At 45.4% G+C, this 27,558-nt stretch overlaps 1 long non-coding RNA gene across 1 annotated transcript; it reads right to left on the bottom strand.

The window, feature by feature from the left end:
• Window positions 1–314: 314 nt before the first annotated feature.
• Window positions 315–20,638, bottom strand: LOC141100148 (uncharacterized). Its single transcript, XR_012234614.1, has 3 exons — window positions 20,575–20,638; window positions 20,401–20,482; window positions 315–369 (listed from the first exon to the last, which is right to left on the bottom strand). It is a non-coding gene; the product is annotated as an uncharacterized lncRNA (long non-coding RNA).
• Between the last annotated feature and the right edge of the window lie 6,920 nt (window positions 20,639–27,558).

The following is a 27,558-nucleotide window of genomic DNA, read 5'->3' as shown; positions in this document are numbered from 1 at the left end:
GAGCTCCTTACTAACTTGATTACATGGGGGCTCTGCAGTCAGATGCACATTCCTTATACAGTACCGTGCCTGCCAGACTGCAGAATCATGCAAAACACAAGCCGCGGAGACACCATCACATGTTTCTCAACGCAAGCAATGACTAGCCAGGTCTTTCCCCGGGAAGTAACAACCACGGGAAGGGCAGACCTTATACAGTACCGTGCCTGCCAGTACAGCTTACCTCTTACCAGTACGGTTTATATCATGGTTTACACACCTCTTTGCTTGTCACTATGTAATAAAATGTCATGTAACAATCATCTCTGACTTACCAGTTGTGTCCTTTATTACATATTCTGACTTTTTCAGCGGTTTGTCTCCCTGAGACTGAGAAATAAGATATAGTAAAGTTAAGAAAAGGTATGAAAGCTTGGACGTACAGCTGAAACATTGAAAAGAGACATTATGTCGAGTGGACTTTACCTGAAGAAGCTTCCACCTCTCATACTCTTTTCTGAAGGGGTCGTATTGTACAGGAGGGAGCAATTGTAATGAACGTCTAATTACAGGCAGAAGTGACACATCAGTAATTAGTTCACCAACATTTCTTGCTCCCTTGGGTAAACCTTTCAACCGAGTAGGATGGGATCAACAACAGTCTCAGAATAATAGGCATGTTATCACCAAAATTCGGATTAAAAGTGGTTGACTACCCCAAACTTAGTGAATGTCCCATAATTGTTCATGTGAACATACCAAATACTTTAGTTTAAATAAGCACTAGATCTTAGATATTGGCAACTTATGAAACCCCAGAATCTTACCATACAAAATCTAGAGCTGTAAGACTTAGGAGGCAACACTCATTGAAGGCTTAGAAACCAACTTAAAGGAAATCTGTCACATCTGATAACAGCAGTAGAAAGGTACCTGTACGGCCCCCCTTGAGAAAATTAACTTTATTCCTCCCGGGAGCTGCCAACTTATCCCTCCGTCAGGCGCAATAGATCTGACAGGCACACAGTAATTAGTTTCACTTCTCTCTCCTTGCCCACTTATCAGAAAACCCCACCCTCCTAGTTATCTCCTGACTCTACAGGCTCTGTGAAACCTGATATCACAGTGACTCAGCAGACCTTCTAGTGAGCAGATATCAACACTTTGGCTTCTCAGGCACATTGCGCCTGATTTCAACACAAATTGAAAGGTTAGTATTTTCTTTTTTTATTCATCACGATTGTGTATTTAGCTTGTTTTATGAAGGATTAATGCTAAGTTAGTGTACATAAGTACTGTTTTCTTAGACAAAAGGAGGGTGGCTTCTAAGGCACATTGCGCCCTAACACATACTCTTTTTCTCTTGCTTCAGATTTTCTGCTGCAATGGCCAGAAAACAGTATGATTCATCTAAACCCCTTCATTTAGAAGAAATGAAGATTTTTTTGTTAGAAGATGATGAGGAAGAACCAGCAGTAACTGAGGATTTAGAGGAATCTAGTGACATTTCATCTGAAGATGAGGTAGCAGAATGTAACACTGATTCTGGAACAGAGCAGGATGGTGATGACACTGATACAGAGGAAACAGACACAGATCTAGCTTATTATTTTGGCAAAGATAAAAATACAAAGTGGAACAAAAAGGCACCCAAGAACAAACAGCGCAGAGAATCCCACAATATTATTACACACCTTCCTGGAGTTATTGGAAGTGCTAGAAAAGCTAAAACTGCAGTGGAATGTTGGAGTAATCTAATTACAGATAGCATGTTGGAAACTATTGTTCGGTTCACTAACCAGTATATTGACACAATCAAAGAGCAATTCTCCAGAGAGAGGGACATCAAAAACACTGATGTGATTGAACTCAAGGCATTTATTGGCTTGTTATACCTAGCTGGTGCTTTCAGAGCAAATAGGCAAAGTTTGGAGGAGCTGTGGGGGACAGACGGTGATGGCATTGAAAAATTCAGCCTTGTGATGAATCTGAAACGATTCAAAGTCCTGATCCGTTGCCTCCGTTTCGATGATCGAAGTACCCGGACAGAACGAAAAGGTTATGACCGGCTTCTTTACAATGCTGAATGTGGGTGGCATCAACTCACAAGTAATTTACCTCGGTAATGAACTTAAACAAATGCGCAGGAGAATGTACCTAAAACATTTGGCTAATGAACTGGTGAGTGGAGAGCTAAGCCTAAGAAGTACAAAGACGGTTGGAATGCCCCTTGCCCTGCAACACCGGTTGAAGAGATATCGTCCCAAGGACGTTCCAGAACAAACACCGACTCTACCACCTTCTAAAAGACACAGTTGTACTACCTGCTCATTTGTATCTGGTTTCAGAAGGCTTTCTAAATATGACTGCAAAATATGTAAAGAATCAATCTGCCTTTCCCATGCAACTTTCGTCTGCCAGCCTTGCTTTTCTAAGTGTACCTGTGCTGCTTCTGCTGCAATTGAAACCACTGAAGATGAGTAGAAGATAATTAAGTAACATCTAAGTGCAATATCCTTTAAGTTTTTTTCCATAATTTTATATTTAAGCAATAGTTAAGTAAAGATAACTGGAGCCTATTTGGCGGTACTACCGAAAGGTGGTACTTTTAGTTTTAATAAGTTTATGGTTAATAAATGTTTTTTTTTGCATCTGATTTGGTGTAATCTCTTTTAATACATTCCTATGAAGGTCACTGACTACTTCTATAGTCCTGAAATTGAAATTTGTAGCTACTATAGGTGGTTTTCTGACCTGTGCTTGTCAGGCACATTGCGCATGAACCGAGGAGAATCTATATTGCGCCTGACGGAGGGTTAAAGCTGGCGGCACACCTGTATGACTTAAAGTTATACAGGTTTGTCTGCAGTGGTTACAGTCACTGCTTAAAGAATTGTGAACAGCGGCTGTCAGCATGCTCCATGGATTAACAACCTGCTCTGCTGTACATCAATGATGCACTTTCAGTATGGCAGCCAGACCCCCTTCTAATGCATATAACTTGCAAATTAACCCTATATATACACCAGTTAAAATCAATATACAAGGTGATAGGTCCCCTTTAACCTTTTCCTCTTAATCACGAAGGCCCTCATACAATTAGATAAAAGTCAGCAGAATACACCATTTTCAGAGATTGGCCAACCTTTTAATGTGTATGAGGGGACCTCTTGATTCTCTCAGAAAAAGAGGTCACTGCCAAAAAATTTTGGGAAATAGCTGGAAGAAATAGCTGTCAAGCAAATTAACGTTCGGTTATCAGCAATCATGTGTATGGGGGACCTGAAGTCTCTACAAGTGATGGGTGGAGGGTGCAATGACATCAGAAAGGTCAAACACTACTTGTTCCTTTTACTTCTTCCCATGTACAGCGTCCAGTGAGCACAAAATAGAGGGGAATGAAATTGACTAATTGGTCGTAACTTCACTCTTACCAATCAAGCAGTATACAGTTGTGCTCAAAAGTTTGCATACCCCAGCATAATTTTGCTTTCTTGGCCTTTTTCCAGAGAATATGAATGATAACACTATAGTTAGTGGTTGGGTGAAACCATTTATTGTCAAACAACTGTGTTTTCTCTTTTTAAATCATTACAACCCAAAACATCCAAATGACCCTGATGAAAAGTTTACATACCCCATTTCTTAATACCGTGTATTGCCCCTTCTAACATCAATGACAGCTTAAAGTTTTGTGGTAGTTGTGGATGAGGTTCTTTATTTTATCAGATGGTAAAGCTGCCCACTCTTCTAGGCAAAAGGCCTCCAGTTCCTGTCAATTCCTGGACTGTCTAGCAGAACTGTGCGCTTGAGTTCTCCCCAGAGTGGCTCAATGATATGGAGGTCAGGAGACTGTGATGGCCACTCCAGAACCTTTACTTTGTTCTGCTGTAGCCAATAACAGGGTGACTTGGCTTTGTGTTTTGGATCGTTATATAGTTGGAATGTCCAAGTATGTCCCATGTGCAGCTTCCGGGCTGATGATTACAAATTTGCCTCCAGAATTTGCCGATAACATGCTGCATTCATATTTTCTACAACTTTGACCAAGTTTGCTGTGCCTTTGTAGCTCACAGATGCCCAAAACATCAGTGAAGCACCTCCATGCTTCACAGTATGAATGGTGCTCCTTTTATCATAGGCCTTGCTGACCTCTCTCCAAATGTAACGTTTATGGTTGTGGCCCAAAAGTTCTCTTTTGGTCTCATCACTCCAAATTACCTTGTTCCAGATGTTTTGAGGCTTGTCTCTGTGCTGTTTTGTGTATTGTAGGCGAGATACTTTGTGGCATTTGTACAGTAATGACTTTCTTCTGGCGACCTGACCATGCAGTCCATTTTTCTTCAAGTGCCTCCCTATTGTACATCTTGAAACAGCCACACCGCTAGCTTTCAGAGAGTCCAGTATTTCAGCTGATGTTATTTGTGGGGATTTTTTTTGCATCACGTACAATTTTCCTGGCAGTTGTGGACAAAATTTTTGTTGATCTACTTGACCGTGAATTTGTTTTTACAGAGCCCTTGATTTTCCATTTGTTAATCACAGTTTGAACGCTGCTGACTGGCATTATCAATTCCTTGTATCCCTTTCCTATTTTATACAGTTCAACTACCTTTTCCCGTAGATCTGTTGAAAATTCTTTTGCTTTCCCCATGACTCACCATCCAGAAACGTCAGTGGCTGGATGAAAGATGCAAGAGTCTGTCTGGATCCCAGAAACACTCAGCTTTTATGTACACACTGATTACAAGCAAACATGTCACAGGTGAGGATGTTACCTTCAGTAGCCATTCAAACCCATTTGTGTCAACTTCTGTGCATGTTATCACACCAAAATCACCATCTGATCAGGGTCATTTAGATGTTTTGGGTTGTTAACATGATTTAAAAACAGAAAACACAGTAGTTTGACAATAAGGCTGCGTTCACACGTCACTTTTTTTGCGTTTTCGCGGTGCTTTTTAACGCGCGATTTTGCCGCGCAAAACGCAAAAAAAGCATCTTATGCAATCCTATGGGATTCCGCAATGCTGTGCTAATGCTGCGGATTTTCCCGCAGCGGAATCGCATCACGGAAAAATACGCAGCATGCTCATTAATTTGCGGAATCGCGGCGATCCCGCACCCATAGGATTGCATTGTTTTGCTTACTTCCCGCATGTGGCTGTGCCCACCATGCGAAAAGTAAGCAGAACATTTGCGGATAGTACCCACGGTGTGGAGGAGAGGAGACTGTCCTCCTGGCTGTGGGTACCATATCCCTGTAAAAAATAGAATAAAAAACAAAAAATGGTGTTAAATTCACCTTCCGGCGTCCCGTGCAGCCTTCCCGGGCCTCAGTGATGCTTCCGTTCTCAGTAATGCCTTGCGAGACCTTTGATGACATCGCGGTCTCGCGATAATGTAGCGGTCTCGTGAGGAATAGGGACCGCTACATTATCGCGAGACCGCGACGTCATCAAAGGTCTCGCAAGGCTTTACTGGGAACAGAAGCATTGCTGAGGCCCGGGAAGGCTGTGTGGGACGCCAGAAGGTCAATATAACACCATTGTTTATTTTTTTAAATTATTTTTAACATTCTATCTTTTACTATTGATGCCGCATAGGCAGCCTCATAGGCAGCCTCAATAGTAAAAGGTTGGTCACACTCGTCAAACACAATGTTTGACGAGTGTGACCAACCTGTCAATCAGTTCTCCAAGTGATGATACAGATCGCTAGGAAAACGCTAGCATTCTGCAAGCTAATTACGCTTGCAAATCGCTAGTTTTTCCATGGGAAAATCGCCGGAATTTAAAATGCGATTTTCCCGCGGAATGGAATTCCGGAATTCCCACGGTAACTTCCACGAGAGTTCCGCTACGTGTGCACATAGCCTAAATGGCTTCACCCAACTACTAACCATGAGTGGAGAAAAAGTTTTGGTGTTATCATTCATATACTCTGAAAAAAGGCCAAGAAAGCAAAAACTCTGCCGGGGTATGTAAACTTTTGAGCACAACTGTATGTGTTCTCTGATTTTTACATGTACAAGAGGAAAGGTGTTTTTTCCCCCTTTCTTTTATTGTGCAGTCCATTTTTTTTTCGGAAAGGCAATCGCACACATGACTGCCTCCAGCACCATTTGATGACTAAGTCAATGTTTACTGGCATCTAGAACATGGAGATTTAGTTATGGTGTATATGTGATGACATGTACATGTAGACATAGGCTTATATAAGTGAAATGTATCAACTTTGCACTTCATCTTTTATGTACGGGAAGTCATGTAACATAGTTATTAAGGTTGAAGGAAGACTTTAAGTCCATCTAGTTCAACCCATATTCTATCCTAACTTGCCCTAACATGTTGATCCAGAAGAAGGCAAAAAAAACCCATGTGGCAAACAGTAAGCTTCACATTGGGGAAAAAAATTCCTTCCCGACTCCACATACGGCAATCAGACTAGCTCCCTGGATCAATGAAATATTAAGGAAACTAGTGTATATACCCTGTAATACAGGCCCGGATTGGCAATATAACCAACCGGGCATTTTCCCGCTGGGCCGCTGTCACGTGGGCCGCGGGCATCTGGCCGCTTGCCAGCTGCTGCCGGCCCTCTGCGGGCATGGCGGTGATAGTTTCAAGTTCCTCCCGCACTGCAGGGAGATAAACCGCCACGCCCCCCCACGCACCCCATCCACCCCATCCTCGCCGTAGCATGAGACCCCCTCCCCCCCGCAGCCACTCACAGCGTCGCACTCGCTTGCCTGCTCGCTCTTCACAGGACCTGTGATGAGGTCACAGGAGGGGAGGAGTCAAGGGGGGTCACATGATCAGGAGCCTTTGTCCAGACCCCCGTTCATGTCACCCCTGACTCCGCCCCTCCAGTGACCTTATAACAGGTCCTGTGCGCTCAGCCTTGCCTCTACCGTCTGCAAGACTCTGCTTTGCTGTTGTCATGGTGCTGGTTGAGGTAAGTATGTGTGGGGTCAGGATTTACAGTGTGGATGTAGCAGAGCTGTGTGTGTATGAGGTGTACGGAGCGGAGCCGTGTGTACGAGGTGTACGGAGCGGAGCCGTGTGTACGAGGTGTACGGAGCGGAGCCGCGTGTGTACGAGGTGTACGGAGCGGAGCCGTGTGTACGAGGTGTACGGAGCGGAGCCGTGTGTACGAGGTGTACGGAGCGGAGCCGCGTGTGTACGAGGTGTACGGAGAGGAGCCGCACGTGTACGAGGTGTACGGAGAGGAGCCGCACGTGTACGAGGTGTACGGAGAGGAGTCGCACGTGTACGAGGTGTACGGAGCGGAGCCGTGTGTACGAGGTGTACGGAGCGGAGCCGTGTGTACGAGGTGTACGGAGCGGAGCCGTGTGTACGAGGTGTACGGAGCGGAGCCGTGTGTACGAGGTGTACGGAGCAGAGCCGTGTGTACGAGGTGTACGGAGCGGAGCCGCACGTGTACGAGGTGTACGGAGAGGAGCCGCACGTGTACGAGGTGTACGGAGAGGAGCCGCACGTGTACGAGGTGTACGGAGCGGAGCCGTGTGTACGAGGTGTACGGAGCGGAGCCGTGTGTACGAGGTGTACGGAGCGGAGCCGTGTGTACGAGGTGTACGGAGCGGAGCCGTGTGTACGAGGTGTACGGAGAGGAGCCGCACGTGTACGAGGTGTACGGAGAGGAGCCGCACGTGTACGAGGTGTACGGAGAGGAGCCGCACGTGTACGAGGTGTACGGAGCGGAGCCGCGTGTGTACGAGGTGTACGGTGCGGAGCCGTGTGTACGAGGTGTACGGTGCGGAGCCGTGTGTACGAGGTGTATGGAGCGGAGCCGTGTGTACGAGGTGTATGGAGCGGAGCCGTGTGTACGAGGTGTACGGAGCGGAGCCGTGTGTACGAGGTGTACGGAGAGGAGCCGCACGTGTACGAGGTGTACGGAGAGGAGCCGCGTGTACGAGGTGTATGGAGCGGAGCCGTGTGTACGAGGTGTACGGAGCGGAGCCGTGTGTACGAGGTGTACGGAGCGGAGCCGTGTGTACGAGGTGTACAGAGAGGAGCCGCGCGTGTACGAGGTGTAAGGAGCGGAGCCATGTGTGTACGAGGTGTACGGAGAGGAGCCACGCGTGTACGAGGTGGACGGAGTGGAGCCGTGTGTGCGCGGAGTGGAGCCATATGTGTACGGGATGTACGGAGCGGAGCCAAGTGTGTACAAAACATACAAAGCGTGCTTTTCCCATGGACACAGGAGTACACGGCGGAGCCCCGAGGAGCATTTTAAAACACACACATGACGTTCCACCGGAAGTGACGTGCTGGAAGCTGACCGGAAATTAGATAATTTCTTGAGGAGATTGTGACGGAACCAGGAATGCTTCAGATCCATCACCGTGTCCTCCTCCGACAGCGCAGACAGCAGGATCGCCTTGGAATCGGGGATGCCGGCCATGTGAGCGGATCATGATAGGTCCTGCACCGGGAGGCTCAGGTGGGCACTACAATGGGAGCCGGGCTGCTATAGTATCTTTATAGAATCTTTCTTTATTTCTTTCTCTCTTTTTTGTTCTTTCTCTGTTCTTTCATTCTCTGTTCTGTCTTTCCCTCATTTTCTTTCTCTCTCTGTTCTTTCTTTCTCTCTCTGTTCTTTCTTTCTCTCTCTAATCTTTCTTTTTTCTCTCTCTGTTCTTTCTTCCCCTCTTTCTTTCTTTTTCTTTCCTCTCTTTCTCGCTGTTCTTTCTTTCTTTTCTTTACTTCTTTCTTTCTCTCTCTGTTCTTTCTCTGTCTCTCTCTGTTCTTTCTTTCCCCTCTTTCTTTCTCTCTCTGTTCTTTCTCTGTCTCTCACTGTTCTTTCTTTCTTTCCCCTTTCTTTCTCGCTCTCTGTTTTCTTTTTTCTCTCTCTGTTTTCTCTCTTCCTTAGTGCCAGTCAGTGTGCCCATAATGCCAGCCACTGTGCCCTCAGTACCAGTCAGTGTGATCAGCAGTGCTAAATGGGTGCGATTAGGTGTGGACATGGGTGTGACTAGTTGTGAAATGGGTGTGGCTGGGCGTTGCCAAAATTTGCAGCGCAGTCTTTGTCCATCTTTCCCTTCTTCAAAAGTTGGGAGGTATGATAGGGGCGGCTATGACCAGGGGGTCTGGTTGCCCAATAGAGAGTAGTTCTGCCAGGAATTCTGTAATCATGCATACAAAAGGGGACAGAGATTTGGGAGGAGTACTGTACCTAAAAGCAATAAATAGGACTGAGCTGAAATACTGGGCACTGCTGTGACTACATGTTATATAGTCGTGTTAATCTCCTCTCACTTCTTGTAAACTATAAGTGTACAAAGATATTATATAGTCACCATGTGACTAGTGGGCCTGTGTAACTTCAAATGCCAGGGCTGAATTTTAGTCCCAGTCCAGCCCTGCTGTAATATTATACTTTTCAAGAAAGGCATCCAGTCCCTTCGTAAATTTTATTAGGGAATCACTCATTACAACATCATATGGCAGAGAGTTCCATAGTCTCACTGATCTAAGTGTGCACTACAGGTTCTGCTTCGGTGAAGCTTTTAGCTGTAAACATGAAATTAAAACAGACACTTAGATTTCTTGAAGGAATTCATGAGTGTAAAACTTTACAATATGCCAGGTCTCTTATTTCAGAAAATATGGGCACAAGTTATCTTTAATTATAGAATTCATGTTTCATTTGTATATGTCAAAAGAGTGAATATTAGCATAGCTACAAAACATAAGGGGTTTCCCCGAGGTCTGACTAATAGTTCAAGCAATATCGTAGGTATCGTGAAGGTGGGGTCGGGGGGCTTTGGACCCGGGGACCTGACCTGAAAAGCCCACCGGGAGCTATGCTATCCTGAACTCAACATGATCTCCCTGTACTGCGACTCTCTGTTCTGTAGTCACACTAGGCCTACAGAACAGTAGGTTTAGGGCGGAACGAAGCAATGTCATCATCGCACCTCACTCCCTGAGGTATGCTGTTGTCACAGTGTAGAGGGATCGTCCTTATTCTCATTTCCACTTAGAAACACGAGAAGCAATGGAATGAAGCAGAAAGGGAAAAGATACAGACTAGATATTAGAAAAAAACTTTTTGACAGTGAGGGTGATTACTGAGTGGAACAGGCTGCCACGAGAGGTGGTGAATTCTCCTTCAATGGAAGTCTTCAGACAGAGGCTGGACAGACATCTGTGAGATGGTTTAGTGAATCCCGTATTTAGGGGAGTTGGATACGATGACCTTGGAGGTCGCTTCCAACTCTAACATTCTATGAAATAGCCATCAGTTTTTCTCTCATTTGAGAAGGTTCCATTTTCTTCTTAGTGGATCAGTTTCAAACGGGACTAAACAGATGGCTATTTAACGGATCCATTTTCCATAGACTTGAATGGTTAAAAAAATGGATCAAGTTGAAATCTTTTTTTTAGCAGGACAAAAGTTATATCTACACTACACTTTTGTTAACGGATTGCTGCTAGATCCATTCTAACTGATGATTACTGGACATGTGAACACAGCCTCGTGCCCATCCTTGCTCTCAGTGTCTTTTCCTACATTATGCTGCTCTCACAGGAGGTAGCAAAGACCTGTGGACAGATTCCCTTTAGAGGACACTTTTGGTACATGCATGGATGTGACAAAAGTCTGATAGATGTAGGTCCCTCTGCCGCAGGAAAGATCACTGAACATGTGTGCGACTATTTCGATTTACTTCTTGGTTCACATTTCACAGTCCGTTTATGGACCACTATGCCGCCTGGACTGATCATGAGTCTGTCGATCCAACCTCACATGTCATTTTGGTGTCATCGGGCTGGCATAAGAAAGTATACTCTTCCTGGCGCCGCTGGAGTGGCAGCCTGTTACTGTAGCTCCTTCTTTGCTCTCCTTTTTTCTATTTTCTATTTTTCCTTTCTCTTTTTTTTTATTTTTTTTTTTTTTATTTTTACTCCAAAGGGACACTGCACTATGGAAAACCATATGAGGACCTGGACCTTTGATGGACTTTTTACCTTGTTTTTACTTGGATCTATTGTGTTGGGAAATCCAGGAACTGAACAAGACCCTATTGTCTACTCCAGAGAAGCTATACTGCTGCTTAGGGATACAAGGCAGCATGCTGCTAATAGACCAGAGGACATTCTACCAGAAATAAGGAGGACTAAGAGAAGAGGTTGCAGAGCTGGAGCCCTCAGGAAAGCTAGAAGAAGGCGCTATAGACCTGCTCTTCCCTCCGTCATTATGGGCAATGTGAGATCACTCGGGAATAAGATGGACGAACTGTCGGCGCTGACCAGACATCATCGGGAATTAAGGGAGAGCAGCATGTTGCTGTTTACAGAGACCTGGCTCACCGAAGGTACTCCGGACACTGTTGTCTCGTTGGATGGCTTTAAACTCATTCGCGCGGACAGGACAAGGGAGAGCGGTAAGAGGAAAGGCGGAGGGCTGGCGATATTTGTGAATGATAGATGGTGTGACTCTAGGCACATCGTGGTCAAAGAGCAAACATGCTGTAAGGACATTGAGCTATTAGCTGTGGGCATGAGACCTTTTTATTTACCGAGGGAACTATAGCATATAATCATGATAGCTGCATATGTCCCCCCTTCTGCGAAAGCTGATGCCGCCACTGAGGTCCTACAATCCACAGTGAGCATGATGCAGTCCCTTCACCCCCAAGCACTCCTTCTGGTTTCGGTAGACTTCAATCATGTGTCTCCAGCATCCATACTACCCAGTTGCACACAGTATGTTACCTGCCTCACTAGAGACAACAAAACATTGGACTTGTTCTTTGCCAATGTGAGAGGGGCATATGCCTTGTCAGCCCTACCACCCCTTGGAAGATCGGATCACAACCTAGTGCACCTCCAACCCGTGTACAAGCCACTTGTACAGAGAGAACCTGCTGTCACTCGCACAGTGAGGATATGGACTGAGGAGAGTGATGATCCTCTGAGAGACTGCTATGAAACAACCACTTGGGAAGTGCTGCAAGATTCCTATGGTGATGACATGGATGGTCTCACACACTGTATAACGGACTACATTAATTTCTGTGTAGACAACATGGTACCCACAAAAGTAGTGAGGTGCTTCTCTAACAACAAACCATGGATCAGCCCCGGAATAAAGGCTCTTCTCAAAGAGAAGAAGTTGGCCTTCAGATCAGGTGACAAGGGCAGGCTGAGAGAGGTTCAGAAGGATCTGAAGTAGCTAATCAGGCAGGGAAAGGCTAATTATAAGAGAAGGATTGAACTGAAATTGTCACAGAAAAGGATCCATGAAGTCTGGGAGGGTCTAAAGTCTATATCTGGGCATAGACAGACTGTCTCCAGGATGGTTGTAGATAAAGAGGGGCTTAATGAACTTAATCTATTCTTTAATAGATTTAATCACACACTGGCTGCTCCTGCCCCTGCATACCATTCACACCTCTCTGCTACAATAACCTCACCCCCTGCTGCAACTTGTCAACTGAGCCAGGGTCTGTTCTTCACAAGTACCCAGGTTGCAAAAGAACTGGATAAGATCAAAGTTTTGATGGCTGCAGGTCCTGACGGCATCAGTGCAAGGCTAATCAAAGCCTGTGGGCACCAGCTGAGTGAGATCATTACATATCTGTTCAATATGAGCCTGAGAATGGTTATAGTACCACAACTGTGGAAATTATCGTGTGTGGTACCAGTTCCGAAGAAACCTTATCCGAAAGACCTTAATGACTATAGACCTGTAGCATTGACATCACACCTGATGAAGGTATTAGAGAGATTGGTTCTCACACGTCTCCGTCCTCTAGTGAGCTCGGATATGGACCCTCTCCAGTTTGCCTACAGGCCGGGCATTGGTGTGGATGATGCCATTATCCACCTTCTAGATAGGACTCTCTCTCACCTGGAGAAACCTGGGAACACTGTGAGAATAATGTTCTTCGATTTCTCTAGTGCTTTTAACACCATACAGCCAGGTCTACTGAGAGACAAGCTGGGCCTTGTTGGTGTGGACCTCCAACTCTCCATCTGGATCCTTAACTACCTCACGAACCGACCTCAGTTTGTAAAGGTTCGGGACAGTGTGTCAGACACAGTGATCTGCAATACAGGGGCACCTCAAGGTACAGTTCTTGCCCCTTTTCTCTTCACACTGTACACTGCGGATTTTAGGTGCAACTCATCTAGCTGCTACTTGCAGAAGTATTCTGATGACTCTGCAATAGTAGGCCTCATCACAGGACGAGATGAAAGAGAGTACAGAGATACTAACCAAGCTTTTGTGGAGTGGTGTCAGAGGAACCACCTTAGGATTAATTCCGGGAAGACCAAGGAATTGGTGGTGGACTTTCGCAAGGGCAAAAATCCACCAGTAGTGGTGAACATTCAGGGAAATGACATTGAGATAGTCGACACCTATAAGTACCTTGGTGTGATCCTCAAAAATAAGCTTGACTGGGCCCATCACTTGGATGCAGTGTACAGGAAGGGCCAAAGCAGGCTTTATCTGCTCAGAAGGCTGAGAACCTTCGGAGTTAGGCTGGAGTCACACTAACCTGCGCAAAATACGCTCCGTATTTTACATGCGTAATACGGATGAATGACCCCTAAACAGTGCTCCGTAGGTCATCCGTAAGCAAGGTGTGGTCGCGTATTTTGCGCATGTGTGCATCCGTATGTAATCCGTGTGGCATCCGTATGCAATCCGTATGGCGAGATTTTCTCGCAGCCTTGCAAAATGGACATTTAACGGTTTTCAGGCCTGCAAACAATTTAAATCATTAGCCTGCACCCTATTTAGACACTCAGAAACAGGTGGATGCCTACATTCTGTACATTTGTCACCTTGCTTTCACGAGGTGTGTTGGTGTTCTTTGTGCAGCATGGCAGAGGGTCTGCGATTCAATACAACTGAGCAGGTTCTCTTTACCTGGCTTTTGTCACGGCGCTTTGGGCAACCATATCCTGTGATAGTGGATCCGCGGAGGAGGAGACGCATGTGGGTCCATCCACTTTTGAGGCAACGACTCACAAGAGGTCATTTTCACCGCCTCTATTCGTCTCTGCGGGAGCATCCGGAGAAATTTTACCAGTACTGTCGAATGAGCATTGCCACATTTGATCGCCTCTTGGAGACAGTGCGCCCTGGGATAACCTTTCAGGACACAAGGATACGCAAAGCGATATCTGCAGAGGAGCGACTTCTACTCACAATACGGTATGTACTACACAACCACATTCTCTATGTTCATAATGTGTGTGTTATGTTTTTTGGCCTTCTTGGACAAAGTTTAATACCCTCAACTTACTCAAAATATGTTTCACCTGACACAGCAGAATGTTACATATAATATGTCCTGCATATCACTTAGTCATTGTGCCACCAAATATGTGTGTGTTGTTCTCTCTCATTTCCTAACAAGTTTGGTCGGCATGTAACGGTTTTTTTTTTTACTTTAGCCATTCTAAAATGTACTATTTCTGTTGTTCTACAGCTTCCTGTCCACTGGCCTGTCTTATGCCGCCCTCCACCATGAGTTTCTCATTGGAAAGTCCACCATTTCAGGCATAGTGAGGTCTACATGTGCACAAATCTGGACAAGACTCCATCAGGTTGTCCTACCCGAGCCCAGGATGGAAGACTGGTTAAGGATTTCAAGGGACTTTGAGGAGGACTGCCAGTTTCCAAATTGTATTGGGGCCCTGGATGGCAAACATATCAGGGTGCGTAAGCCGCCGAACTCAGGCTCCCAATTCTTCAATTATAAACAATACTTTTCTGTTGTATTGTTGGCTCTGGTAGACCCTCAATACAAGTTTATAATTGTTGACATTGGGGCCTATGGAAGGACGGGAGACTCTAGAGTCTTCAATACTTCCATAATGGGTCGGCGGCTACGCACCAACCAGTTGGATCTACCACCACCACGCCAGCTACCAGGCTCCCCCGAACAATCAGTCCCTTATGTCCTTGTGGCAGATGAAGCCTTTCAGTTATCACGCAATGTAATGAGGCCATATCCCCGGCGCAACCTTGACCACAGGCGCAGAATTTTTAACTTGCGCCTATCACGTGCTAGGCGACTGGTGGAGTGCTCCTTTGGGATTCTTTGTGCCAAATGGCGGGTACTCCAGTCGGCCATTCAGTTGAGTGAGCAAAATGTGAATGAAGTTGTCAAAGCCTGTGTTGTTCTGCATAAATTCACCAGGATACATGATTGTTCCTCCTCTGATGGTGTTGTGCGTAGGCCGGACAATGTGCGCAGGGTGAGACCACCTATCATCCCTCAACGTAGACCGCTCTCTGGCCTCAAAGTGCGTGATATATTCACGAATTACTTTATCTCACCTGAGGGGGCTACTTCTTGGCAAGAGAATGCTGTGTCTATGTTATAATTTGTTTCTTTAAGTTTGTCAAAATATATATAACTCAAGCCTTTATGATTCTATGACTGTTTCATTGCATTGGTTGGTGTCTGTTATTATGTTGTGAGGGATTGTGAAAAATCACACAGAGACGTTAACTAGAGTAGACAAATTTTTAGTTTTGCCTTTTTTTTTTTTTTTTTTCTTAAAGGCAAACATAATTTTGCCATAAACACAAATTTGGCAATGGCCAAAATGACCCTTTGGGCCTTCTTTAACTTGGTGTAACATTAAAATTACAACTAAAAAACTGCAACAAACATTATGCAATAACAACATTGCTGCATGCCTACATTAACCTTGATTAGGCAACAAAGGGTGAGCTCCATCACCTACATAAAGTGAATAAGATAACACTCACATTTCCTCATAATGTTATCCAATTATAGAAAGATTCCACCATGACAGGCAAGGCTACCTCACATCTTTCACACAGATATTACCTGTCTGTAGAACAGAGAATATTTAAGCATGCTATACTGGAAAGGATGAAAATACAAAACTCACTTGTTAAGACATAGAGAGCGCGTGATATTCTGAATGCTGGTCGCCTCAAATTGTTTTACTAGAGATTGCTAACAACAAAGTTGACTACTTAACTAAAGGCAAGCACGCCTTTCCTATGCGTTAGCAAGTGAATAGTGTATTTTCATCCTTTCATGTAACAGTATAGCGCATTGAAATATTCTCATATTACATGTGTGTATAAATCTGTGTGAAAGGCATGAGGTAGCGTTGCCTGTCATGATGGATTGTTTCATATGTTTGGAAAACATTGTTAAAAAATGTGAGTGTTAAATTATGTTCTAAATGTTGGAGATGGAGAACACCTGTTTTTTGGTCTAGATTAGAAGCACCAGTTACATGTCACTGGACATCTCCAAAATTTTGATTCATAAATCCTCATATGTAGGGGAAGGGGAACGTGGAGGACCAGCCTGTGGGTGCTGCTGGACATTGTGGGCAACATCGCCCTGTGTGGGGCCATACTGTTGCCCATGATGCTGTAGTTGTCCAGCCTCCTGGGCCTGTTGGGGATACTGGCCAGAGTAATGATGATGGTGAGGGGCTTTTTGTTGGCTCTGGCAGGCCCGTGGCTCATACCCACCAAGATAGCCAGATCGTCCCCAACCAGGTTGGGACCAGCCTCCAACACTGGGTGGGTACAAGTGGCCATATTGGTGGGGTTGGCTTGAGGAAGACATTTGGGGCTGCAGAATAGAAGGATGGGTAGGGGGAGGAAGGGGTTGAGGTGTTGGCCCACGTATTAGGGGCTGTTCAGACCCTGCTTGACCAAGCATCTGTGTGGATGGTCTCATGCGCATTAAATTTCTTGGTGAGAGCTGCCACCTCTCCAGAAATTCAAACACCTCATATGGGGTATTGGGGGGGGGTGCTTGCATCAAGCAGGATCTGAATACATCCCCTAATACGGAGCCTGACCTCACGGGTAAGGGCACGGAGATAAAGGGTGAGGCTACGTGCATAGGCCTCCTCACCATCATCTGTAGTGACTCTGGACAAGTAATTCAGCACCCCTGTGTCCACATTGGTCCTGCTCTCTTGAATGGTGACCTGGCGCCTTCTTCTTATTCGCTGTGATGCTAGAGCAGCCTGTGGGGAGGGCCTGATCTGGGCAGTTGGGCTGCTGCTCAAGTTACCCGGCTCTTCCAGGATGGGTGAGTTTGCAGTAGCAGACCGTCCTGGTGGTGTGTTGTGTAGGGCAGCCATTGTGTGTTCTGGTGATGCCTCCTCTTCAGCCATCCTTCTTGTAGGGGGAGAAGATGGGCCAGCCACCTCATCCCCTACAGGATCTATAATGGGCTCTGCCTCTGAGGCCGCTCCTCGATCTGTAAGGTTGGATTGAGTTCTGTTATGAAATAGAACAGAGGCAAAAATACATCAATATTTTTGTCCCTGTAAAGTATTTGTGTAATGTTTTTGTGTCATGTGGTGTGAGGTATGTACTTACGGTCTCAGAGCCAGAATTGGGGCGAGGAAGTTCAGCCGGTCATAGTAGATATATTTGCGCTTTACATGGCCAGCATCACCACTCCTGGACCGCTGCTGGCGTTCCCGGCGGTATTGGTCCCGGATGCTCCTCCACCGTTTCATCACATCTTCCACTGCAATGTGACAGGAAAGATTGTCAAAATCACATATTTGAGAGGTCACATTTTCTACCAGTAGTCTAGGCATGGGGCCTTCTGGGGTGTGCGTTCTAACCATGGTGGCATATGTAATTGGGCCGATACCCAGGGTCTCATTAGCTACACTGAAACTAATTTTATTGGCTAGGAGGATGAGGAGCTTGTGGCCTAACCCCTAATTATGGCTGTGTGAAGCCACGTGTCACATACTAATGTAATGGCCTCATGAGGCTAATAAAAGTACATGCACAGGAAGGGGGGGTGCGGAATCTAGATTCCTTTTATAGCGTGCGCTAAGGTTAATGATATTTTTATGGTTGCACTTACGAATTTTCTGCTGCTCATCACGTGGTCTGTCACCAAAGTCATGGTACATCTGGCGACAGATGCGCCTCCATGACGCCTCCTTTCTTGTGCGGTTCGCATAGTTTGCGTCGCGTGGGTCCCATATTTCTGGCAGCTCCTGCACCAGCACAATGAGCATCTCTACATTAATATACACTCACTGGCCACTTTATTAGGTACACCTGTCCAACTGTGTGTTAAGACTTAATTTCTAATCAGCCAATCACATGGCGGCAACTCAGTGCATTTAGGCATGTAGACATGGTCAAGACAATCTCCTGCAGTTCAAACCGAGCATCAGTATGGGGAAGAAAGGTGATTTGAGTGCCTTTGAACGTGGCATGATTGTTGGTGCCAGAAGGGCTGGTCTGAGTATTTCAGAAACTGCTGATCTACTGGGATTTTCACGCACAACCATCTCTAGGGTTTACAGAGAATGGTCCGAAAAAGAAAAAAAATCCATTGAGCGGCAGTTCTGTGGCCGGAAATGCCTTGTTGATGCCAGAGGTCAGAGGAGAATGGGCATACTGGTTCGAGCTGATAGAAAGGCAACAGTGACTCAAATTGCCACCCGTTACAACCAAGGTAGGCAGAAGAGCATCTCTGAACGCACAGTGCGTCGAACTTTGAGGCAGATGGGCTACAGCAGCAGAAGACCACACTGGGTACCACTCCTCTCAGCTAAGAACAGGAAACTGAGGCTACAATTTGCACAAGCTCATCGAAATTGGACAGTAGAAGATTGGAAAAACGTTGCCTGGTCTGATGAGTCTCGATTTCTGCTGCGACATTCGGATGGTAGGGTCAGAATTTGGCGTAAACAACATGAAAGCATGGATCCATCCAGCCTTGTATCAACGGTTCAGGCTGGTGGTGGTGGTGTCATGGTGTGGGGAATTTTTTCTTGGCACTCTTTGGGCCCCTTGGTACCAATTGAGCATCGTTGCAACGCCACAGCCTACCTGAGTATTGTTGCTGACCATGTCCATCCCTTTATGACCACAATGTACCCAACATCTGATGGCTACTTTCAGCAGGATAATGCGCCATGTCATAAAGCTCGAATCATCTCAGATTGGTTTCTTGAACATGACAATGAGTTCACTGTACTCAAATGGCCTCCTCAGTCACCAGATCTCAATCCAATAGAGCATCTTTGGGATGTGGTGGAACGGGAGATTCGCATCAGGGATGTGCAGCCGACAAATCTGCGCCAACTGTGTGATGCCATCATGTCAATATGGTCCAAAATCTCTGAGGAATGCTTCCAGCACCTTGTTGAATCTCTGCCACGAAGAATTGAGGCAGTTCTGAAGGCAAAAGGGGGTCCAACCCGTTACTAGCATGGTGTACCTAATAAAGTGGCCAGTGAGTGTATGTGGACGCCATGCTGCTGCTGTACTCCATGGAGGCTGACTTCCTGGATGTCTGGAGCGGTTTTTTAGCTCATTTGCATGTCTAGGCTTCCTGATGATGGATTGGCCAATTTCCTGTTCACCAGCCAAAAGACCTGCGTATTGCTCGCAGGTCACATGTGTGGTCCGTGTGTAATCCGTATTTTTTGCGCACCCATAGACTTGCATTGGCGTACTACGGGCGTAGTACGCTGACAATCGCAGCATGCTGCGAGTGGCACGGAGCGTAGGATACTGAGGAGAAATATACGCCTGGTGCGAGTGACCCCATAGAAAATCATTTGTCCGTGTGTGATGCGTGCTTTTTGCGCCTCTCACTCTCTCGTATTCCTCGCCAGTGTGACTCCGGCCTTAGAGGGGCACTCCTTGCATCCGTCTTCAACTCTGTTGTGGCATCAGTCATCTTCTTTAGTGTGGCGTGCTGGGGTAGTGGCATATCAACTAGGGACAGGAATAGGCTGGACAAACTGATTAGAAGGGCCAGCTCTGTCCTGGGATGCCCCCTTGACCCAGTTCAGGAAGTAGGCGACAGGAGGATACTGGCCAAGGTGAGCTACATGGTGCAGAATGATTCCCATCCCATGCATGAGACCGTGACAAACATGTGCAGTACTGTCAGTGACCGGCTACTTCATCCTAAATGTGAGAGGGAGCGCTATCGAAAGTCCTTCATTCCTGCTGCAGTTAGGCTGTATAACCAGCACTGTCCAAAACGGAGAACGACCCAAACAGAGAACTGATAGATCCAAAGTTGTGACAGTCCGGTTACATTTTTTTTTTTTTCCGTATATGTACCTACCTACCGTCAATGTAATGCCTTTATGCATCTGTATCTGTACTTGTTCCTGCCTTGCTGCTGTAATGCTCTGAATTGCCCCATGGTGGGACGATTAAAGGATTATCTTATACCTTCTTAGTTGCTGAATAGGAAAGAACATCTACCATGCTTTACAGTCAGATAATGCAAAAACATACTGTCTTGTATATGTATATACATTTGTCAGAGGTACATGATGGAATGATTTCCTAACGTGTCACTAAGGAGGCTTAATACACAACTTCATGTCCCAAGAGATTAATATTTTCAACCTATAATGTTACACTTACATAAGCTTCAAAGAATTCTATATTCCCGCCAGACACTTCAACTTTGAACTTCATGAAAAACAAATAGGATGTTCCCAGCGGTCTACAAAGATAATATAGAAGAAACATCATTAGTATGAAAAAATAAAAACATAACGGAGGCTGGAATAAAGGGTTTAGGCTTTGATACCCTACCGCCATATTGAGCAAGAGAAATATCTGCTTTCCTCATCTACGCCAACACTCATATGCCATTTCTGTAACAAAGCAAAGCAGGACAATGAGTATTAGGGTAAATATTAGTGAATAGCTGAAGAGCCCAGCACTGCCCGGGCATAGTAACTAACTACGGTTAGTTATAACAAATTATAATGATTACATATATAAAGCTGAGTGTATGCCCACTCCACATAGCCACATTCACTACAATATCCCACATCATCCCGTCAGCCAGAGCTTCCGGACTACTACCCATAATATCCCTCATAATCCAGTCAGCCAGAGCCACCGGACTACTACCCCTAATATACCACATCATCCCGTCAGAGCCACCAAACTACTACTCCTAATATCCCACATCATCCCGTCACAGCCACCGGACTACTCCCCCTAATATCCCACATCATCCCGTCAGCCAGAGCCATCGGACTACTACCTCTAATATCCAACATAATCGCTTCAGCAAGAGCCACAGGACTACTAGCCCTAATATCCCACATCATCCCATCAGCCAGAGCTACCGGACTACTACCCCTAATATCCCACATCATCCCGTCAGCCGGAGCCACCGGACTACTACCCATAATATCCCACATCATCCCGTCAGCCAGAGCCACCGGACTACTACTCCTAATATCCCACATCATCCCGTCAGCCAGAGCTACTGGACTACTACCCCTAATATCCCACATCATCCCGTCAGAGCCACCGAACTACTACTCCTAATATCCCACATCATCCCGTCAGAGTCACCGGACTACTCCCCCTAATATCCCACATCATCCCATCAGCCAGAGCCATCGGACTACTACCTCTAATATCCAACATAATCGCTTCAACAAGAGCCACAGGACTACTAGCCCTAATATCCCACATCATCCCGTCAGCCAGAGCTACCGGACTACTACCCCTAATATCCCACATCACCCCTTCAGAGCCACCGAACTACTACTCCTAATATCCCACATCATCCCGTCAGCCAGAGCTACTGGACTACTACCCCTAATATCCCACATCACCCCTTCAGAGCCACCGAACTACTACTCCTAATATCCCACATCATCCCGTCAGCCAGAGCTACTGGACTACTACCCCTAATATCCCACATCACCCCTTCAGAGCCACCGAACTACTACTCCTAATATCCCACATCATCCCGTCAGCCAGAGCTACTGGACTACTACCCCTAATATCCCACATCACCCCTTCAGAGCCACCGAACTACTACTCCTAATATCCCACATCATCCCGTCAGAGTCACCGGACTACTCCCCCTAATATCCCACATCATCCCGTCAGCCAGAGCCATCGGACTACTACCTCTAATATCCAACATAATCGCTTCAGCAAGAGCCACAGGAATACTACCCCTTAAATCCCACATCATCCCGTCAGAGCAACCGGACTACTACCCCTAATATCCCACATCATCCCGTCAGAGTCACCGGACTACTACCCCTAATATATGGGTATATGGGCAGGAAGGGGGAGATTCATTTCTGTCCTGTGCTCTCTGCTCCTTTCTGGGTGCAGACAATGGCTGGGAGCTTATGTTCCCGGGGATGCTAGATTTCTCCCACCATGGCAGTGTCTGCTGAGGTGTTGTCGTGAAGTGAGAAAACTATTGCTCATAGCAACCAATCACAGCTCAGCTTCTTTTAAACAGCTCTGGTGAAATGAAAGATGCTTTGTGATTGGTTGGTGATACACACACATACATTCACTTTTATATATAGAGATGAGCGAGCGTGCTCGGGTAAGGTGTTATCTAAGCATGCTCGATTGCCAACAGTATCATCGGTATGCTCGAATCCTGTTTGAGACTCTGCGGCTGCTCGACAGCCGAAACACATGCAGAGATTACCCTTTCGTTAGGCAATCCCTGCATGTGTTGTGGCCATCAAACAGCCGCATGTCATGCACGGATAACAAACACCACTAGTAAATATGTCATTGAAAAAGTTATGCTTATTTAAAAACACTTAGAAATCAATTTTTAAGAAATAAAGCATACCGTAAATAATGATACAAAACTGATACGATTCCCATGCCATCCATGGATAACACTGATAGCAATTACTCGATCATCTTTTCTGATTTTCTACAACGCCTGGCCTTAAGATCATGGGCAGATTTTATAATGAAGCACAAACAGGTTTCTAACTCATTCAGTAAGGATTAGAAAAAAAACAAATTAAATAAAAACCACACATGTAGTAGAGTTTCTCCAAGAAGCAAAAGAATAGGGTGCCTCATGGGGTTTTTAAAGGTTTGCTATGCATGGGGACTACATTGTTTGTTAAGAGGTTAATCTGTCATCAGGTTTTTGCCAACTAATTTAAGAACAGGTAATGCGGAGACAGACACCCTGATTCAAGTGGTGTATCTGGACTGCTTGTTGCAGATTTGATTTAAAGAAAAAAAAATAAAAAATCACTATTTTATCAGCAGGAGATTATTACTAGAGGGCTAATAAAGCTGCCGCAGGGTAATCCTCCATATTCATCAGCTCTGTATAACCCCCACCACACCACTAATTCTGCCTATGCACAGTGTACACAGAAAGCTGGTACAAGCGGAATTATACAGACCTCTGCATTCAGAGAATCAGATCTGTAGCAGGTAAAACAGTTTTTAATCAAAATTGCAGCACCTGGTAAGAGATACATCACTAATACATCACTGATACATCACTGAAAGCAGGGTCTCTTCCCCTACATCATGCTGCTCTGTGGTAGGAAATACCTGGTGACAGGTTCCTTTAAACAGGTTGCAGGTTGCACTGATCCCATTGGTTTTTAACCATTTTAGTAGTCATGTTGCTAAACATATGGACACTGGTGGGAGAACGTTTCTCGTGAGACAAGGACCCACAGGGGTAGGTGTCACAGGATCTTTGCTCCCACACTTAGGGCAAATCCAGAATTACCAGCTAAAGGGAACCTGTCAGCAGGATAGTGCTCAGTAACCTACAGGCACTGTCAGGTCGGTGCCATTATACCGATTACAATGATCCCTTGGGTGATGAAATCCGTCTTGGGGTTTTTGTTAATCTTTATTTTCAGCTCTGAGTTAATGTTATGCCCGTACCCCGGGGCGGCCTGTGGGGGTCTTCATGTGGTGCTCTGATTATACACTCACTGGCCACTTTATTAGGTACACCATGCTAGTAAGGGGTTGGACCCCCTTTTGCCTTCAGAACTGCCTCAATTCTTCGTGGCAGAGATTCAACAAGGTGCTGGAAGCATTCCTCAGAGATTTTGGACCATATTGACATGATGGCATCACACAGTTGGCGCAGATTTGTCGGCTGCACATCCCTGATGCAAATCTCCCGTTCCACCACATCCCAAAGATGCTCTATTGGCTTGAGATCTGGTGACTGAGGAGGCCATTTGAGTACAGTAAACTCATTGTCATGTTCAAGAAACCAATCTGAGATGATTCGAGCTTTATGACATGGCGCATTATCCTGCTGAAAGTAGCCATCAGATGTTGGGTACATTGTGGTCATAAAGGGATGGACATGGTCAGCAACAATACTCAGGTAGGCTGTGGCGTTGCAACGATGCTCAATTGGTACCAAGGGGCCCAAAGAGTGCCCAGAAAAAATTCCCCACACCATGACACCACCACCACCAGCCTGAACCGTTGATACAAGGCAGGATGGATCCATGCTTTCATGTTGTTTACGCCAAATTCTGACCCTACCATCCGAATGTCGCAGCAGAAATCGAGACTCATCAGACCAGGCAACGTTTTTCCAATCTTCTACTGTCCAATTTCGATGAGCTTGTGCAAATTGTAGCCTCAGTTTCCTGTTCTTAGCTGAGAGGAGTGGTACCCAGTGTGGTCTTCTGCTGCTGTAGCCCATCTGCCTCAAAGTTCGACGCACTGTGCGTTCAGAGATGCTCTTCTGCCTACCTTGGTTGTAACGGGTGGCAATTTGAGTCACTGTTGCCTTTCTATCAGCTCGAACCAGTCTGCCCATTCTCCTCTGACCTCTGGCATCAACATGGCATTTCCGGCCACAGAACTGCCGCTCACTGGATTTTTTTTCTTTTTCGGACCATTCTCTGTAAACCCTAGAGATGGTTGTGCGTGAAAATCCCAGTAGATCAGCAGTTTCTGAAATTCTCAGACCAGCCCTTCTGGCACCAACAATCATGCAACGTTCAAAGGCACTCAAATCACCTTTCTTCCCCATACTGATGCTCGGTTTGAACTGCAGGAGATTGTCTTGACCATGTCTACATGCCTAAATGCACTGAGTTGCCGCCATGTGATTGGCTGGTTAGAAATTAAGTCTTAACACACAGTTGGACAGGTGTACCTAATAAAGTGGCCAGTGAGTGTATATCCATAATGCAGACTGCTGACAGGTCACTGATCCCTCACTGACCTGCCCCCTAGTGTCATGATCCAGGTTGGATATGACAGAGAAAATGCACAAAGTAACCTTTTTTTTCCTTTGGCTGTGTGCCAAAGGTGGTTTTGCCCCCGGTGGCCATTAGGGTCATTGCACTGTGGTGATTTCAGTTAGTTTTCCCCCTGGTGGCCATTAGGGTCAGTGCACTCTGGTTAATTTAGTTTGTGCACGTGATTATGTAACAGGTGTGATTGCTCTATAAAAGAGTATCAGGTGTGTTAATCACGGTTGGTGATAGTTCCTCATTTGCAAGCAAGCCTGGGTGAAGTATGGAGCTGAACGAGAGTCCCGGGCAGCCCAGTCAGAGTGCTGGAGTAGCAGCTATGGTGTCTGCAAGGAGGGCTGGCATGGCTTGGTGGAGTGTCAGCTATGGTGTCTGCAAGGAGGGCTGGCATTGCTTGGTGGAGTGGCAGCTTTGGTGTAGAGCTGCACTCAGGATGCTGGACTCGGTTGCTGGAAAGCTGGACTCAAAATGTTGGACTCTTTGGCAGAAAAGCTGGACTAATTTGCTGGACTCTGTTTATGGACAGCTGCACGCAGGTGGTGGACTCTGTTTGCTCCAAGGCTGCACTATGGTGTTGGATCCGGTCGGAGGAAAAGATGCATGCAGGTGGTGGGCTCTGTTGCTGGGAGAGTAAGCAACAGAGCAAAGCTAAGTGGTGTTCCCCTGTTTTGTCACTTTTCCTTATGTGTGTTTAGTGCAGTGGTGGGATTAGTTTCTGCACCAACCATTTCCCTAGTGAGGGTTTAGGTGCCGGGCGAGTCAGGGTTTTTAGGTTCCTGATCATCGCCCGGTGCGGAACCGGCCTAGGGAATGTTAGGAGTGTAGAGACACTGACTCAGGGGAGTGCAGCAGGTCTCCACGTCCCCGTTCCCTATCGCAGGGCCACCATTGTTATAGTTACCCAGGTTTTCCCAATCCCCTTTGTCTTGTTGTATTAGTTACCGGCCTGCGGGCCGCGTCACACAGGACAACTACACGTGGCGCGTCCTGTTGTATTAGTTACCGGCCTGCGGGACGCGTCACATGGACGGGGCACGTGACACCTAGCTTGCATAATAAATATTATATATATCTTTGACAGGGAGGGGGACCCTTCTGCAGACGGACGCCAGCACCTGAATTGCAATAACAGCTATCGGCGATCACCCATTTTCAAACTTTTTATTTTTAGAAATATCAGGAGAACAACAAGGAAATGAATTATAAACAGTACATATGCGATTAGGCTGCACCGCAGGCGACACAGCCTGCCTGCAGAAGGGTCCTCCCTCCCAAAGATAGTTTACATAATGAATATAATATATATATAAGGGGTAGGTCAGTGAGGGATCAGTGACCTGTCAGCAGTCTCCATTATGAATACCTAAGCAGAGCACCACATGAAGACTCCCCACAGGTCGCCCCGAGGCACGGGCATATCATTAACTCAGAACTGACAATCAACATTAAACTACCACAATAAGGAATTTATCAACCAATGTATCATCGTAATCAGTATAACGTCGCCAACCTGACACTGTCTGTAGGTTACTGAGCACAATCCTGCTGGCAGGTTCCCTTTAATAGAAGTTATTAACCTATATAGGAAAGAGACACTAAGAATATACTGAAAGAGAATTATCTAAAAAAATTGAATATCTAATTTAAACCATCACTTACAAAAGACATTCACAAAAAATCATGATAAAAATATCAAATCTATTGTATCACAAAAAAGGACATAAATGACAACAAAAAATATAATAATGATGAGACAAATATTTTACAAAAAGAATTTAATAATAAATTATATATATATTAAATTTTTTTTTTTTGCTTGGAAAGGACCATTGAAAATGGATTATAAAAATCATGACTCAGATTGGTTGTCACAAATATCTTCCATCTTTAAAGATACGGGATGTAATATAAGAGATGGATTTAATGAGAGCTGGCAGGATGAAAAAGTAACTTTGGATGAAATTTTATATAAAAGGACAAAAACTTGGTTGAATAAAAGCTCACTAGAGCAATATTAAAAACGTAATTTAATTCCACGTGGTTTACGCATACAAGTATTCCTCTCATTCCAGATGGAGGATGAAACATTAATGAAAAGGTGGGAGGATACTTGTTAGAAATTTTAAGGAGTGGTGTGTGCAGGGGGCAGTGGCTGATCCTTTGGCTCATATGTACTGGTGAATTTCACATGCACATTGCACTTTGTACTCATCATTAATTAATCCTACTGGGTTGGTATACACAGCATATCCTCTTTACTTTGAGTCAGATAACCCAGTAGGTCATTATATGCACTTTTGTATGTTGTTATATATAATTTTTAACTATAATTACACATAGTTTTTATCACCAATATTTTTTGGTATATAATTGTGCATTTTTTTTATGAAATTGTGAAGCTTATTCACAGAATATTATTTTCACTTTTTTTCCGCATATTTCTTTTTTTATATAGCCCTCACTCTTTCATTAGTGCATATATTTCACTTTATTAGCCATTGTGATTTCGCCTCTTGTCCTCTGCACA

This window comes from Dendrobates tinctorius, unplaced genomic scaffold (assembly GCF_039654945.1).
Source record: "Dendrobates tinctorius isolate UK_male_01 unplaced genomic scaffold, ASM3965494v1 ptg000011l, whole genome shotgun sequence".
NCBI classification, from domain to species: domain Eukaryota; kingdom Metazoa; phylum Chordata; class Amphibia; order Anura; family Dendrobatidae; genus Dendrobates; species Dendrobates tinctorius.
Note: the sequence above shows the minus strand (reverse complement) of the source record. Positions and strands in the feature narration are given on the sequence as shown.